Source organism: Taudactylus pleione, unplaced genomic scaffold (genome assembly GCF_031769625.1).
Source record: "Taudactylus pleione unplaced genomic scaffold, aTauple2 ptg000032l, whole genome shotgun sequence".
Lineage (NCBI taxonomy): Eukaryota > Metazoa > Chordata > Amphibia > Anura > Myobatrachidae > Taudactylus > Taudactylus pleione.
The window spans coordinates 1,219,573-1,233,789 of NW_028284434.1; the positions used below are offsets into that span (position 1 = coordinate 1,219,573).

General features: G+C 41.6%; 1 pseudogene; it reads left to right on the top strand.

Annotated features, from left to right (window-relative positions):
- The first annotated feature begins 5,306 nt into the window (after positions 1–5,306).
- The window catches only part of LOC148538905 (uromodulin-like), a 96,711-nt pseudogene continuing 87,800 nt past the window's right edge, over positions 5,307–14,217 (top strand).

A 14,217-nucleotide genomic window follows, 5' to 3' on the forward strand; every position in this document is an offset into this window, starting at 1 on the left:
CTTTGTTTATACATCCTTTTTCAAATGTTACACCCATTTAGTAGTTATTGACTTCACATGCACATAGACCAGTACGTATCATGTAAGTTATATCCATTAATGTTTTATTAGATTTTTTACTTTAGTATTATTACTTACTATCACTCTTACTGTGTATACTGTACAAAGACATATACTAGTCATCTGCCAATGCCTCATTTTTAAATAAACATAAAACATGACTAAAACTAGAGATGAGTGATTTTGCTGAAAATCAAATACACCTGAACTGGAGGGTACCGAGTCGAACCGAGGCATTCCTTTTTTCCCCCAGCCAAATCCTGTTCTCAATTCGAGGCAAAATGTCATAATCCAGGAAATATTGGATCTGTCATGTTTTGGATTAGATATACAGTATATCCCACCCTGTCTACTTCCTAGTTCCCATTCCTCCCTGACGTAGCTCAGCCATTTGGGTGGGCTGAAAGCACTGAACAGCTCAGTGTGATCTGTACAGACTTATACCCCTTTTATACCAGAGCTAAAGCCCGGGTTATTGCAGGATTAACCTGGGTAGCTTCTTGGTGTAAAAGGGGACAGTGTTGGATTCCCTGTTCGAGTGACCCGGTAATCCAACCCAGGTAATTTGCAAGGTTTAACATGGGAATGACCCGTGAAATCCTGCAGTGTAAATGTTGTGATCCAGGTCATGATGACCCGGATCATGCCGCATGCCTGCCGATTGGCAACCTTCCGTGGTGCTTGGAGATGACATCATCTCCAAGCGTCCACTTTAACACAAGAAAGGATGGGTTACTGCAGACCGTGTGAATGGCACCAACTCAGGAATATCCTGGGTCAGCACTGGGGAAATTCCAGGTCTGATCCGGATTGGAATCCTAGGCCCAATTCAGACCCGCTCGCTAGGCTGCGTTTGCATGTAGCCTGCCGATGTTTGCAATCTGCACATGCGTATAAGATGCAGTGCATGTGCATGAACCAGTCCATGCGATCGCAAAGCAATCGCTCCTTACACATAGACATTGCACTAGAATGAGTGACAGGATGACCCGGTTGTTGGTGGTGACAGAAGTTGGTTGATGGAAACGGGGGTGTGGTGGTGTGAATGCAGGCATGTCTGTGCATCCTAATGCCATTGCAGAGGCGTGCATAATTAAGATGGAGCGTCATAATACATGTCACATGGCTGAATTACACACTGAAGCACTCGCAGTGCTTGCGGTAGGGTATGACCAGTTACAAGTGCTGAGTATGGGTCCGATGTTACCAATTGTTTAATACACTTCCAGGAGATGATGTGTACTACTAAGGGAAAGAGGGCGTCTAAGTACAAACTGTGATCGCACGCCAAGGTATAGTGGGTGTGCTAATGCCTTGCTGTGCGATCGCGGGATTTGCATACTTTGGCAGCTGATGGCTGCTTGTGACCGCATCTAACAAGTGGGTCTGAATCGGGCCCCCTGTTCTAACCTCTGGATCAGACCAAGAATTTAGGTCTAAAAGCAGTATGAGTTATGTGTAAAAAAAAAAAAAAAAAAAATTTTCAGCCCCCAACCCGTCAGCCTGGTCTGGTATTGGAAAATAGGGGGGAAAATGGTGTGGGGTTCCCCCTATTCTCTAATAACCAGCACCGGGCTGAACCAACCAGGGGGATAATGACATACAATAGCAAGGAGACACACAGGGTGGGATCTATCTACCATAATATTAACCAGCCCCAAACTGGTCAGTTCAGGGCTTGAATTCCTCAGAAAGTGGGGACCCCAAAAATAAAATAGAGCCCCCTTCACAAGGAACTACCATCCCTATTGGTGGTGGATGCAGGGTTAATGGTTAAATAATAAAAAATAATATTGTTCGCTACAGGTAGACTAGAAGTACCAGCAAGACAGCCCTGGCATGTTGGCACCTGTGGAACAACAAGTGCCAGCATGTCTGGACTTTAAGGGTCCACTGCCACCTGTAGTCCACCTGTAAAGAAAATATTACAGTAATTACAGTACTCATACACCAAAGGTTGTAATCATTTACTAAAAGAAGAAAAACACCAATTACATATTGTACTTACCGAATCCTTGGATGGCCTCCTCTACAGACCATGTAGGCATCCAATGGTCTTCATAAAAAAAAAGTGACTACCGATCTCCACGGACCCGCACTATATACATTCTACAGTGCCCAAACCAAAATTACAGGTCACTGCCATTGAAATGAATGGGGAAGAACTGATAGGCTGAGAGTGTCAGAGCGCCACTCTCAGCCAATCCAGTGCTTCCCCATTCATGTTAATGGCAGTGACCATGAGTGACTGGTCATTTTGGGTTAGGCACTGTACACTCACTATGTATAGTGCACGTCGGGAGTGCTCATTTGTATTTTGTTTTCCATTTTACTAAGACCTATGGATGCCTACATGAAATGAAGAGGAGGCCACCCAAGAGTATGGTAAGTATAAAATTATTATTATTATTATTTAATAAAAGAATAAAACCCTCGGTGTGCGAGTACTGTGTTTATTTTAATGTTTTCTTTGCAGGCAGGCTACAGGTGCCCTTAATATCTGGGCATGCTGGCACTTGCTGTTCCACAAGTGCTGGCTTGTTGGTTCTTGTAGTCCACCTGAAATTAACAATATTATTTTCTATTATTTAACCATCAACCCCTAAACCACCGCCACCAGAAATGCGGGGAATGTCTTTCAGCCCAGGGATGGTAGTTCCACGAGAGGAGGGACCCCATTTTATTTTTGGGTTCCCCACTTTGAGGAATTTCAGCTCTGGGCTGACCAGTTTGGGGCTGGATAATGTTAGGACAGTGGGACTCCATACTGTATGTCTCCCTGCTATGGCATTATTCCCCCCAGCTGGTTCAGCCTAGTGCTGGTTATTGGAAAATAGGGTGAACCACACAACATTTCCTCCCTAATTTTCCAATATCAGACCAGGCTCAGAGGTCAAGGGTTGGTTATTGATTTTTGTGGGAACCCCACATGTTTTTTTTTTTAAATATAACAGTTTAGATGCTGCTGGTAGCAGCAAAACTAATGACTTTGGAGAAGCATGCTGGTAATATATTATATTTACTACTTTACTTTACTTTCAGGATATTAGTTTTTGATTAATGAAAACATTTTATAGGGTTGTATAGTTTAATAAACTGTCACCCTGTCTGCCCTGCTGTGCCACTATGGGCCCGATTCATATTTGTATGCAATCCTGATGGTTTACATACAGTACAAATCCCTTGTTTGGGGATCTGCACTTGCATAGAATGGGTCCTGCGTGATTGCTCACTGTCCCCCCTTAGCTACTGCGGCATTATGGGGCAGAGAACAGGACCATTCTACAAAATGCAAGTGTCAATGGTGCAACTGATGGTTTCATCTAAAAAGCACCAAGCATGATTTCAGTGTCTAAAGATGCACAAAGTGGGCGTCCCTGTACTTGCACATTCAATTGCACACTTCTACACCAGGGGAAAGGCTGGTGCTAGCATTAGCATAAAGTTGCATATACGACTATGGCAAAAGACACTAGAGCAGCATGCAATTTAAAATCAGCCCAATGGTGTCAGAGCAGAGCTGGTGCAAGGTTTCATGGTGCCCTAGGCAAAGCTACAGCCCGTAAGATACAGGCGGTGTAATGGTTAGCATTACTGACTCGCAGCACAGAGGTTGTGGGTTCAATTCCCACTTTGGCCTTAACTGTGTACTCCATGTGGGAGGAAACCAGGTACTCCAGTGTGGAAGGAAACCAGGTACTATGGTGTGGGAGGCAACCAGATACTCCAGTTTGCTCCCACACTCCAAAAATATACTGGTTTTGTAGGTTAATTGGCTCCCTGCAAAAAAATAATCCTGGTGTGTGTGTACATGTACAGTAGTAGGGAATATAGACTGTAAGCTCCACTGGGGCAGGGACTGATGTGAATGGCCAAAAATTCTGTGTAAAGCGCTGCAGAATATGTGTGCACTGTATAAATAACTGGTGATAAATAAATAATTAAGACAGTGCATTTTATTATTACATTTTATTTATAGGGCGCCACAAGTGGTCCGCAGTGCCGTACATACAGTAAAGCGTACACAGAACATTACATTACAATACAGTAACCAGAACACAAGGAACAATTATCAACACAATTCTCCATACACAGTACAGCTCTGAAGGTGAAGGCTGTCATAGAAGTGCTAAAGAGGAAGGCTGTGAGACATTGGGGAGGAGGACACTGCTCCTAGGAGCTTACAATCTTTGTGTCTGAACAGCCACCCCTCAGTCACGGCACAGGACTGGTAATGCTTTATATACATTGCATCTAAATTGCAACTGTGTAGACACAATGTATGTACTCTGGGGCCTGATTCAGAGCCGGACGCTCTGAACAGAGCGCTCGCTCTGAATCAGGGCCGGCCTACCTAAAATTGGAGCGGCCTCGCTCGCATAGCTGTGGGTGACCACCCACAGCTTATGCGAGCAGCCAAAAAGATGGTTGCGATGGTCAAGACCATCACGACCATCGGGCTTGCGACGAGACCCTTGTGGTAGGGTCTCGTCTGCCGGAAGCCCGGAGTGCTTTTGGCTCTATCAGAGCCAAAAACACTCCCACTGACATCACTAGTGATGTCAGTGGGGCTGGACCCAGACAGTAGGCGTTCCCACAGGAACGCCTCCGTCTGTGCAGCCACGCCCCCAGCACGCCCACCAAAAGGGGCATGCTGTCACTAACCATCGACAGCACGCCCCCTTTGGTGCGAGACCCATAACGACGGCTACCCCGTCGTTATTCGGGTCTCGCGCATGCACACGACGGAGGCGCCTCCGTCGTGCGCATGCGCATTTGGATAACATCGACCTGCTTGCAAGCGTACAAGCGCTCTGTGCCAGACATGTTTTCAGTGTCTTTTGTGCAGGCACAGTGGCAGAAAGCTCAAGACCATGAACATCGGCATTGCGTGTGACTCAGACTCAAGCCCCATGTATGAAGTATTAGCAGTAGGAATACTTTGCCACACAGTAGTAAACTTATATTTAATTAATTTGCTTTTTGTTGTTAGTTGCTTCTCCATGGGAAAGGAAACCTTTCTGGGAAATTGCTCACATGCATTGAGCAGTCTGATACACAGAAAATTCTTCATTATGTTGTGAAAACATATGGGACCTACAGTAATAGTGTATGTGAAACATTATGACCTATAAATCTTTGAAACACCTTTATTATTGAATATGTGTCTTCTTGTTTTGGGTGGATCAGCAGGTTCAGCAGCTTATATAAGACTCAGGGAAGTAAAGCAAATTAGTAGAATAGACATGAGCATGAAGCATCACAGTATAGCCCTGCTGCTGGTTTTCTATGAGTGTGCTTCAGCATGGACCTCATCACATCCAACATCTTCCCCACCTACCGGCTCCAGTGGTATGTATTTTTGTATATATAAATACTGTAGTTAAATAAGGTATTACAAGTCTAATTTGAAAGCTCTTGAACTTTTAGCTTTAAATACTGACTTAGAATGTTTATTATACAGCACTGTAGAAGAGCCTTATTGCAGTCCTTACTGAAGATATAATAAGCCCCCGTTGATGAAGTATCCACTATCCCACACCGCCAATACTTAAGTATCCACCTCGCAGCGGGGGATACTTATCACTGGAGCAATTCAGCTTTGAAAAGCAGCTGTCCCCAAGATCAGTGACACTTCTACTTCTGTAGCAGTTTTACTTACCTGTCCCCATCGCCAGCTTCTGCGCATGTGTGACCTGAGGTCACGCATCCCCATGTGTATGGGCCGTTAATGTATGATGAAAGGACCCCTTGGTGTAAGATTATAATGGAAATCGTTACCTAATTTATGAAAAGCTCCCAAATACTTAATATAGATACTGTATTTATTTTACTGTAACATTGATTAAATAGTTCTTGTTGCTAACAATGTTAAAGCTCTACACGATGAACAAATGATGCTTTACCTTACTAATTTCACTACTTTAATTTATCTTCCTAAACTGCAAGGACAGACACAGTAGAGATAAAAGAGAGGAGACATTATAGAAGTAACCATAAAGGGTTTGGGAACAGGTAGAAAGCATGAGTAAGATCATGTCTCATAGAAGTTTTTCCATACAAAATATGAATTACATGTAGATTTCTCCTACAAACATTTACAACAAACTTGATAAAAGAGGATGTCCCCTTTAAAAAACATCAATGTAACTATTCAAATACAAGGACAATGTAGATATATAAAATTTCTGTGGAAATTAGGGGTATACACCAGCCACTTTTCGTGTTTTGTGTTTTGGATCTTCCCATTCAGTGTTGGGAAGGTCAGGCATCACAACCGTCGCCACACTTGGACTCTCCATGGGGATTTGTGATATCATCTAGGAATTAGAATGCACAGTTCTTCGCTGTGCTTTTGCCAGCTAAGCTCGTTTCATTTTTCTAGCAGGAGGAAGGCTTCCATTGTCATATGAAGCTGAACCACTAGTCATGAACATAGGGGAGGACCTTAGCCGTTCCTTGCCACTCCAAGTGGTAAATGGCATATTGGCAGGTTTATGTTTCTCCTCAGACGATATAAAATTTACTTTTAAGGTCATTTTCCTGAACTTTGCCATTTCGGATTTATATGCCCTCTACTATGACATTGGGCAACGACCTTGGCAGACAACGTTGAGGCCATTTCATCATCTATGTCATGACTACTGGCAGCAACTTCAGCACTAGGAGGAAGTGGTTCTTGATCTTTCCCTATTTTATTTTTATGAGACAAATTTTTGTCCTCCATTTATTTGATACTGATATACGTGCAGCTAAAGAACACACAAACACAGAAAAATATAGTTTTATTTTTTATGGAGCACTTTGGGGGTTACACCACCCTTCAACAGATGAGCCAGCCGGCCCTTTACTTATGACAAAGGTGCACATGCTTTGCACTTCTTTGTTGATGCACGTTCGGCTACAGCATTCACAAGTCACAAACACAGAAAAATATATATATATTTTTTTTTGGAGCGCACTTTGGGGGTTACACTACCCTTCAACAGATGAGCCAGCCGGCACTTTACTCATGACACAGGCGCATGATTGGCGCTGCTACTTTGTTGATGCACGTGCAGCTGCAGCACACACAAACAGAAAAAAAAAATTTTTTTTTGCACTTGGGGAAAGCACCACTACAGCCTTTTATTTATATTTTTCTGGCAAATTGGGAGTTACACCACCCTTCAAGAGATGAGCCAGCCGGCTCTTTACTTATGACACAGGCGCATGCTTGGCACTACTTTGTTGATGCACTTGCAGGTACAGCACACACAAGTCACAAACACAGAAAAAGATTTATTTATTTTGGAGCACACTTCGGGGGTTACACCACCCTTCAACAGATGAGCCAGCTGGCCCTTTACTTATGACACAGGCGCACGCTTGGCGCTGCTGCTTTGTTGATGCACATGCGGCTACAGCGCACAAAATTCACAAACACAAAAAAAAAAATATTATTTTTTTTCAGGCACTTTAAGGGTTACACCACCCTTCAACAGATGAGCCAGTCAGCCCTTTACCTATGACACAGGCGAATGATTGGTGCTACTTTGTTGATGCACATGCGGCTGTAGCACACACAAGTCACAAACACAGAAAAAGATGTTTTTGTCTTTTTTTGGAGTGCACTTTGGAGGTTACACCACCCTTCAACAGATGAGCCAGCTGGCCCTTTACTTATGACACAGTTGCATGCTTGGCACTACTTTGTTGATGCACATGCGGCTACAGTGCACACAAGTCACAAACACAGAAAAATATATTTTTTTTTGGAGTGCACTTTGGGGATTACACAACCCTTCAACAGACGAGCCAGCCGGCCCTTTACTTATGACACAGACACACGCTTGGCGCTACTTTGTTGATGCACGTGCGGCTACAGCACACACAACAGAAAAATAGATATTATTTTGCGCTTGGGGGGAGCACCGCTGATGGACAGAGCACCACCTGGACAACACTACAGCACCCCTTTAGACTACAGCCTTTATGGGACAATGTACAACACAACCCAGCCAGCCCTTATGGACTTTGGAGTGGACACAGCCCCTATGGACAACAGACTGCACAACACAGCCCAGCCAGCCTCTATGGACTTTGGAGTGGACACAGCCCCTATGGACGACAACAGCAGCACAACTCCCAACCTCCCTCTTCACTGTCCACATCCCAGCGAGAAATGGCGCTGATGCGGGGACTTTTTATAGAATCCAAAACCCTCGAGAATCTGACAGCAAGATGATGATGTTTTGCCTCGATTTCAGATCAGAGTCAGGTGGGAAAACTCGAACCTGACTCGGATCTGGCTCAGATCGGGGGGGAGGCTCGGGGGGTTCAGATTTCAGAAATCTGAACCCAGTCATCCCTAGTGGAAATGTGTATTTTCTTTTAAATACGACCATCCAGGTGCTAATTTACCCTAAATATACATAACAAATTATGCCAGTCAGATGATGCTAAATTATGTTTAAAATTATTCTGTATTTACTGTAGCTAATTTGTAACTCATATACCTGTAAGGGGTCTATGCAGGGCCGTAGCTAGGGTAGTGCGGCCGGTGCCATCGCACAGGACACCACAGATCAGGGGGTGCTGTATGGGCCTGTCAAATTTCTGTTTATTATCATTCTTGCTTGTAGCTTTTTCTTATTTCATCCTCAGCATCTCCTGGCCTCTCCTATCTCTTCCCTGGTCCTTCCCCATGAAGCCATGGCCCTTTTTTGTGTACATTATGTCCCTTTGAAAAATGAGGGGGGCACCAATGCTCTTTCTGGCACAGGGCACCAAAAAGTCTAGTTACGGCTCTGGGTCTATGTACAGTAATTGCAGTGCAGCAATTTATATCAGTCCATATCAAAACCTATATTAGAGATGTTGCTATTAAATACCACAACTATGAATCAAATTGATCTTGCATGTACAGCATATGTGATAACATAATAATAGTACAATTGGATTATAGCGCTCTAGAATTGGAAGGATAATACCCTTAGCAGCTCCACATAAAGAGATATCCTGCTTCTATGAAAATATAGTATCATGTGGATGTGGTGAACTCTGGTGTATTTTTTCAGTAATCTAGTGGAAAGAATCCTGTGGATATTCTTGTTATGCTGTAGTTTGTTTATGTGAACTAGAATGCCACAAATGTTATGTCAATATTTTTCAGTTTGTCCTCCTTGAATTGAGATTATTGGGTCCTGACTTGTTATCTGTATGATTGGTGTTCTTATAAGAGTCCCAAATGGTAATCAAAAGTCCCAATTCATTTCAATTAATAAATGTCTGTTGTATATGATGTTCAAATAATTCTGTAGGGTGGATGTTCTTATGTGGTTCCAAAGATGTTTTTTTTATAATATATCTGTTGGATGGGTGTTCTTATGAGGTGTTGCTTTAGCCCTCTTCACCTATCTCTCTACCTCAAACACAATGGTATGCACAGTATCGGGAACTTAGGCGGAACACTAGTATGCAGACTAAGGTAAGATACTCGTATGTATTACTTACTCAGTTTCTTCCATTTTTTCCCACTGGTAATGCCAGTCCTGGTGCTTTAGTAGGTGGTGTTGAGGCTCATTTGCCTGGATGTGCAAGTAATGTTATTGTGGTTTATACCACACATAATTTTGACTGAACACTGGTATATAATACAACACTAGCTCACTAGCATCAGAAGCAAACTTTACAAACACCATACACACACTATCAGTGTCAGTACAAGAGGATCTCCAGACAGCTAAAAAATGATCAGACCATTTTTTAGGGTTAGGGACAAACAGGTCACTAATGAAACACAAAAAGACAATGACACCAAGCAAAAGAAAATTAGAGGATGTAGAAGATGATGTAGTTGAGCAGAAAAATGCAAGACAAAACCATCACCCTACAAATCACCAACAACCCATAGTGATTTTCAACCAACAAGAAATTGACTCTGTTGCAAATCACATTACTCAATAAAGGCCTCAAATTTTCCTCTATAATGAAATGGATAAATTTGAGGCATACCTAGATGTTAAACAATTCACTAGGAGATTGGCCTTTAAAAAGTATTTTATTGACCACAACACCACTATCATTAACCACCAGATGAACAAATACCAACACACTCAAGTTAGACCCCAATCAAACTTTAATCCCAGTCACCTAAAAGGCAACATTGTACAGATATTTGAAAAATCAGTGATTAATGGTGATAAATGATTTACACAAACTTGAGGAAAAACCATCAAAAACACGCAACAATTTAACAAAAAAATAAAAAATTGCACTACATGAACTTGAGAAGGATACCAGAGACGAATACCACCATAGTAATCAAATCCACAGACAAGGGAGGAGGGACAGTAGTTTTGAGTCAGGATGATTACATTACAGAAGTACATAATATCCTACATGATACAACCATGTACTCCAAATAAAAAAAAAAGTGATTCCACTCATAGATACCAAAAAAAACTGACTATCATATTGCAGGAAGGCAGAAGTATGGCTATACTAGACAAATTTGAATTTGAATTTTTAAATACAAAGCACAATTTATCTCAGTATTTTGTTACATGCCAAAGATACAGAAAAACATTGCTAATCCCCACAGCAGACCCATCACCTCAGTAATAAATTCACTTACATCACCATTATCACAAATATATATTGATCATTTTCTGCAGAAATACATAAAAGAACAGAGATCATATGTTCTAGACACGACACAGCTACTCAATATTTTATAAAACAGTCAGTGGATAGATGATTACTGTATAGCAACGAGTGGTGTGACATCATTTTCTGGAAAGTGTTCAATACTTTCTAGGGCAAGACAACAAATTAGACACCACACAAGCCAACTTCATACTGCAGAGCATAGAGTTCACACTCATCATTACTTATATTTGGTTTAATGGCGAATTCTACCTGCAACATTGTGGCACAGCAAAGGGGACTATGTTTGCCCCAAGCTATGTGAATTTGTTATAACAGAAGCTAAGAACAATGCTAACAGTGTCGCCCTCAATACATCCAACATACAACTGGTGGCAGCTGCCAAAAATAAGTGTGTATTCCTTTAGAACAATGATAAATTACCAATTATGGCTGCACAATCCAACATGTACAAAAATGGATGTAACTGGTGCTAAAAAGCTTATAGTACATTTATTAACACATAAAATTCACATAAAATACACATAAAAAACATCATATGCATAAACAATGGAAACAAGTATCATTCTAAAGAACCTTTTGTATAATATAAGTGTAAGATACAATGTATAAAGAATCTAATACATAAATTCCAATCCACTCTGAACAGTTAGGCTAAATGCATGTATTCTGAAGTCTCTTTCCCACAAACATTTGTGGTATAATTTGAACTTGTATGAGTCCCAATAATTCAGACAGTTTTGCTATCAGTAAGAGTGATATTGCAACCAATAACTGATTCTCTTAAATATTAAGCAGAATATGTAGCAGTGCTAAGTTGTGGCACTGTATAGATAGAACTATTTTATAAATGTTTACAGTTCCTTGGAATCAAATGGATAATCCACTTGCTGTGAAATACTCCAATCTAGAAGCTACATGTCACAACTGTCCAAGGTACTGTGCCCAATTAAAAAAATTGCTCTATATATACAGAGCCACAATGCAGCACTGCAACATCTTCTGCTTAATATTTTAGAGAATCAGTTATTGGTTGTAATATCACTCTTACTGACAGCAAAATTGTCCACATTATTGGGACTCATAAAAATGCAAATAATACCATACATCAGTGGTTCACAAACTTTCTTAGTTTGAGGCACCCTTAGGGTCTCCATAATTTTTTCAGGGCACCCCTAAGCCAAAATAATTACTAAGCAGTCCTGTTTTTTAAGTAGTTGGGTCAAAATAACATAATAAGTATTTATAAAAAGAAAGAGTAAAACTGCTATTATTTTCCTTTGCCCTCTCCATCTCTCTCCCATTACCATCTCCTTCTCTCTCCCATTGCCCTTTCCTTCTCTCTCCCATTGCCCCATCCATGTCTCTCTCTCTGCCCCCTCCATATCTATCTCTCTTTGCCCCTCCATGTCTCTCCATTTGCCCCCTCCATGTCCCCCCTCCATGTCTCTCCATGTGGCCCCTCCTTGTCTCTCCCTTTGCCACATCCTTGTCTCCCCCTTTGCCTCCTCCATGTCTTTTCTTTTGCCCCCTCCATCTCTCTCCTATTGCCTCCTCAGTCTCTCTCCAATTTCCTCTTCCATCTCTCTCCCATTGCCTCCTCCGTATCTCTTCCTTGCCCCCTCTGCCTCTTTCCCTTTGCCCCTCCATGTCTCTCCCATTGCCCCCTCCATGTCTCTCCCATTTGCCCCACTCAATGTCCCACCCTTACTTACCTTGAGTTGTGATCGCCAGTGCCATCCTGCAGCATCACTTCTTGATCAGATACTTTCTGTCTGATCTCCTACAACACACTGCATTGTAGGACCTCTTTTAGCAACAATCATCCTCATGATTCCCTGCCTGTTGCACTACAATGATGGCTGTCTCCCTGTAAAAACTAAAAAAAATACACTGGCTGGTCTCTTTAGACTACTGGCCACTGCAGCACCCTGGTGGCAGCACCGCTGCACCCCATGGCACCACAGCACACAGTTTGGGAGCAACTGTCATAAATGTTTGTGGAACATAGAAGAACAAATCCACACATATCAATAATAATTGTATGTCATCTCTTCCCCTATAAAATTCAATAAAGAACAGTATTTCATTAACAGTGGGGAGGTGCACCCAGGAATAAAGATAAATATTCCAGAAAAAAAGAAGAAAAAAGTATTCCTATATTGAGGCACTCATGGACTCAAAATAATACCTCGCTATATATCATTGTAAGAATATACTAATGGTATCCTATAAATTAACAGTCATTATAAAATGTAACTTTTAATGTCTCCATAAACTGTATCAGCTAAATATTAACATTTTTATTAATTATTTATTCATTTTCCTTAAAATTGTAAAATAAAAACAAAAACAATTATATTGTGTCACCACTAATGTAATATCAGTGTACTGGTTTTTCTCAAATTGTCATATTCGACTTATGTAGCCGGTTGGTGTCTGCAGAATGAGAACATACACTAAGTGTTAATAGTTCCAAAGTGGTAGTCACTGCTACCAGGATTCTAAGACCTCATAGCCCTAATTATTGGAACCCATAATCTTGGGGTGTCAATCACCCTAATTAAGCCACTAGTATTATTCAATAAATGCCCTAAGTCACTACTAAGCAAAAATAATTATTGGGAATGAAACATAGATGTATCATTAAAAAAATCGTTCAGTATCTGAGGTATAATGATGAACGAAAATCACAAATGCGCTCTCCCGTTTGCAGTTTGTAGTTTTCATTCATCGCCCGAACCTCCAGTCCAACCTGATGATAATGTCAGGTGGAACATGTTCGGGGATGAGGGAGCCCGGCACTGAACGATATCGTTATTGATTTCATTCAGTGTTGTGCTCAGTGTTGTTAACAACACTGAGCACACCCCTGCCGGGGACACACAGGATGATTTTCATTCGGGGAGAAAATCGTTCCCTGTTTACGCACCTTAACAGGACAGAATAATACTGCCAAAATTGCCAACACATAAGGTGCCATCCACTAGATGATTAAAATGAGCGATTGAACGATAATGATATCGATATCATTCGATTGTTCGATAATCATTCGATAATCATTTGAAAATCGTTTGCAGATTGTTTAAAAAATTGGTCTTTTAGACATCTATCACCGTGCAAACATGCTAGTCAACCTGATGATAACGTCAAGTTCAGCATGTTTGACGATGATTGAGGTGCCTACAGTGAACGACTGCTCATTCACTACAGGCACAGCACAGACTGACAAACGACTGCATGATTACAATGTCATAATTGTGCAGTATTTTGCCTGTATTGTAGTGGATAGGCACCTGTCTTCTAGTGGATAGAGGAGGTGCATGTGCAGTAGATGACTGAGGCCAAAAACTCCTACTCTAGTGAAAGTACACTAGAGACGCGGCTCCAATAGCGGGGTCAATGGACTTACCTGGAAGTGCGGGGACACGGACACCAGGAGCCAATGTACAGGTAATTGCACATTAAGGAGTTTATTTAAGAAGAATGAGGGAGAAAAGCAGATAC